This window comes from Tigriopus californicus, chromosome 4 (genome assembly GCF_007210705.1).
Source record: "Tigriopus californicus strain San Diego chromosome 4, Tcal_SD_v2.1, whole genome shotgun sequence".
Taxonomy (NCBI): domain Eukaryota; kingdom Metazoa; phylum Arthropoda; class Copepoda; order Harpacticoida; family Harpacticidae; genus Tigriopus; species Tigriopus californicus.
In genome coordinates, this window is record NC_081443.1 from 7,237,667 (window position 1) to 7,241,975 (window position 4,309).

A 4,309-nucleotide genomic window follows, 5' to 3' on the forward strand; every position below is an offset into this window, starting at 1 on the left:
GGCTTGATTTCTTGAGAGAGCCTCCAGGGACAACGAGGCGGTCGCCATTTGTGGAAGAACTTGAACCGGGCTGACTGAGGGTTTGAGGCCTTTTGCCTCTTGCTTCTTACTTCTTATCCCGAGGAAAGCGAAGTTTTGCCAGCCACCGTCTTGACCGTCTTGAGGGCTATAGCGACGAGATCACCACGCACAAGGCGCCAACTCATTTTTTTCCCCCGGATGGTGAGAGAAAAAGACAGAAGGCACTTCACAAAAAAAACTGTTGCTCATAATGCATGTTCTCGCTCCAGCCAATAATTTGCCTTGAAGGCCACTCCATCGGGTAGCGAGTCCACTGTGGCCGTCTTATGATTACCCCCACTAATAATGATAATAACGATACCCACCACGACCACTTACCACTTAACTTGTTAAGAGCTCTACATTTGAATTGATTTTGTGGCAAGGCTAATGAATGCCTTCGCTATGGCAACATAACTTTCCTTTTGAAAAGGAAGAATGCTTCTTCAAAAGAATTAGTAGAAGTGGATGATGAAGACGAAGAAGAACCCTCTTGGTGCCTTTTAAGGAACCACCAGACCCAATAGCGGCAGTAACAGCACCAACAACAACCACCAACACTAACACCGCTAAAGCAGTACCCAAGATGAAGACGATGTCTACCAAGGGGACGGCGAAGAGGATTCCCTAAAAGGATTTTTGTAAAACAATAGCCCTCTTGTCAATGGGCCCTAATTGAGCTTTTTTACCTTTTTGAAAGATTTAATGAAAATTTAAACACTTTCCCACATGAATGATCTTTCTTTGTGTCAAGACACACACACACACACGCACGCACGCACGCAGACACTGACAACTATGCACTGACATACAAATGGGATCACCATTGACCAGACTCGTTGCTCACTAACCATTATCTCAAGCCTCAAAGGGCTTGTTCAAGTCTAAAATAGCCCTCTCGGAAATGAAGCCTGATATAGGAAGCAGCATAATTATTGCAATGCCAAAGGTCAGAATGGCCTGTCACATTTTATGATCTCTTGTGGTAAAAGTTATTTCGTGGGCTTCTCTTTGATTGGAAGCGAAGAAAAACGTGCGGCTCTGGAATGTTTGCACTCGAAACAATTGAACAACTTCAGGGCCAACACCAAAGCTTTCTTGCCTTATTATGTACAAAGTATATTGTTGTTGTTGATAACTGACGAACTATGAAGTGGAAATGTGAGTGCCAATGTACACGAATGAGCGAGAAAAACGCGTATTAGAACAGGAACATAATCTTCATGTTGGTGACGCCCATCCTCCTACTGTGAAAGGAATCCCTTTGCTCGACTCAGACCGGCTAGAACATGCCAGCAAGCTAGCAGACCTGGCCATTTCACTTTTCATGGGTCTGGAATGTTTGGTTCAAAATTTCCAAATTGTTTGTCCCTAGCAGCGATTTTTAGTGGGCCCCAAGTCTTCCATTGGTGTTCCTTCGAGGTTATATGGACCACGTTCTTTTCCACACCTTCAGCGTTTTATACTTGAAGTTGTTCCCATCTTCCAAGTTTTCCTCTCTCCCTCCTTGCTTATTCCCTCTCCTCCAAGTGATGAATAGAATAGAATTGAGATGAATCATGGTTGAGGGATGTATGATGTGTGTGTGTGTATGTGTATGTGGGAGAGAGAGAGAGAGTGAATGTCTGGGGTCTCCCCCCTCCCTCCTCCTTCTCCTCCTCCTCCTCTTTCTTCTTCTCCATCTCTTCTTGGTCCTTTCTTGGCCGTTGTCGTCTTTGTCGACGTCATCGTCCCCGGCGTTCTCGTTCCCTGGGCTCTTTTCTTCATCTCCCCAGCGAACCTTTCTCCCTTCTTTTCACGATTGTAACAGGCTTGTCCGGGTAAATTGAGGGTCCCCCTACATTCTCCGTTCATGTGTGGGAGACATAGAGAAAGAGAGAAAGAGAGAGAGAGAGAAAGAACTGGGAAGACAGTGAGTGAGTGCTTCATTTTGAGCTGCTCCTTGGAGCTGCCGATCTCAGCCTTTTCTGCCCTTCCGACTCCGAACCTTTACTATGCATGTACATCCTGAAACTCTACACACACGCACATAGACTCATATATACTATATATGTATATATATGTATACTATACTACAGTACGGATGAGCTGTCCGTCCGTGCGAGCTGAGATTCTTTAGAATTCGGATCTGGGCAACACCGAACGGCGAATGCCTAGTCCATTGCTACAAAGATACAACCACCCACCACCCGACAAAAGAGGATCGAGCATCCCTCTATGTACGTAGTGTGGTGGTAGACGAGGAGAAGAAGTATTAGAAAAACTACGTTCATGCCCACTGTGCACTGTACTGTATGTATACTGGATGTAGGGTACCCTCTTGTGTAGTGGTGGAAAGAAGAAAGAAGAGAGGAAGGAAGGGGACAACGAGAAGGAGAAGACGAGAAGGAGGAGGAGGAGGAGGAGGAAAAAACAGAATTCCAGTCCAAACGAGAGAAAACGAAATATGATGCCTTGTTGACACTTTCAAATAAGCTAAAACAAATTATCGCTGGCGCCAAAGGCTGGAATGCTACATTTTTTATGTATGTGACGAAGGAGAAGGAGGAGTTCATCCGGAAAGGATTCTCTTTCTTTCTTTCTCTCTCCCTTCTCCCACTCTCTGACTCTTCTCTGACTTGGCATTTGAGTGCAGTAGGCGTCAGCCCGAATCACATTTGGGCGGCTTTGAAAAATGATTCCGCAGATTCATAACTAGTTTGAGTTCCCAACGCCATGGTCGGTTGTTAATCCATGGCACATCAGCAGTCAACCATTGAACTTCCGGATTTTTCACACCGCAAAACAACACCGCATTAATTAATCGTTCTTTCCAAGAATCACAATCCATAAGGTCGTTCTGGTTTGGTGAGTTCGCAATGGCCCTTGTGAGGAGATCTCCTTACTAGCCCTTCACATAATAGAACATAGTGTACATGCGCATACTCGCACCAAATTGAGGAAGTAGGGTAAACGTGGTAGAACTCGGAAGAGCAGTTGCTCGTACTTATGTAGCGAGTGGATTTGCCGTGCTATTGCGTGCTAGAAGAAAGGAGCTCGGGAGTAAATTGTTCCCCACACTTATCTAAATGATCTTTATGCCATTTAGCCAGTTCCTACAAGTGTCTTTTACGACACCCCTCAGCTCATAATCTATTACTACTTCTAACACCACCACCGGAGAGGACTATCGTGCAAGCATGCCGATTGTGCGAGGATTGAGGAAGAATCTACCGGGGCTGAACTAATCCAATTACTCTGTCAATTCTCAGAGCACCCACTACATTACCCGTGTTTATAGAATATGTCGTGGTGCCGTATATGAGGAGCTCAAGCAATGGTGTACATTGACTACCATTAGAGATCCTCATGAGTTGAACCTCGATTAGACAACGATTATTGGACCGAACCTCATCAAGAAACGAGCGAGACTTGGAAAGCTTGATCGTTGTGCCCACGAAATGAATGCGTGGTTCAAGGTCAAGCCGTTCTCATTCGTCCTCTTTTGCGAACTGTTCTCGTTTTTGGGTAGACCGAGTGCCAGTGGGTACTTATTAGAGTCGGGATTATGCATTAGGCTGTAGCTGGTCTTGATGGTTGTTGGGCGGTGGAAAAAGAGGAAAAATCTGGACTTACATCCAGACCCTCGGATTAGAGTTCAGTGTGAATGAAAACAGCTGGTCCAAGGAGATAGAGATGAAGAGAAAGAGAATGATAGTCAAAAGAGTCTCTACCGACGACTGCCGCGAACTACTGCTTCTTTACCTCAAGTGTACAATGCAATGGTGCAAGATCCACACATCTCGTTGGACCCCGTTGCATGGAGAGTATTGGTCCAAATCGTGTAGGAATACCAACAGTATCAACATTGATGCTCGATTCTTAAGCTCACTGAGCAGGCATGAGGTGCAGGAGGTGGGGCAGGGGCAATCCGTACTGTACCAAGAAGAAGCAGCACTTTATAAGTACCTGGTTTCTTTGTTGCTTTGGGCGGATCGAGAAATGGAGAGCACTGCTCGTGTTGGCCACTAGTTTGCCGTATTGCTGCTGATTTCCCTGGCGAGGCTGGGTTGTAATCGGCAAGCGAGCGTATTGAGATTTGAGAAAGAAGCTCCGAAAATCTGTCACGTCATCAAACGTCCATGGCGGGATTATATTTCCGTGGGTATGATTTTGCTTCGGATTTTGTCATAAGCAGATTTGTCTTTGAGTGAGGGTGCTCTCGATCTTCCTTTCTTGTCGCAGGAGAAACCACAGGGATCTGCTTAAC

At 45.6% G+C, this 4,309-nt stretch overlaps 1 long non-coding RNA gene across 1 annotated transcript; it reads left to right on the forward strand.

The window, feature by feature from the left end:
• On the forward strand, positions 1-784 carry LOC131878732 (uncharacterized). The gene is made up of 2 exons (XR_009373065.1): positions 1-222; positions 291-784. It is a non-coding gene; the product is annotated as an uncharacterized LOC131878732 (long non-coding RNA).
• The last annotated feature ends 3,525 nt before the right edge of the window (positions 785-4,309 follow it).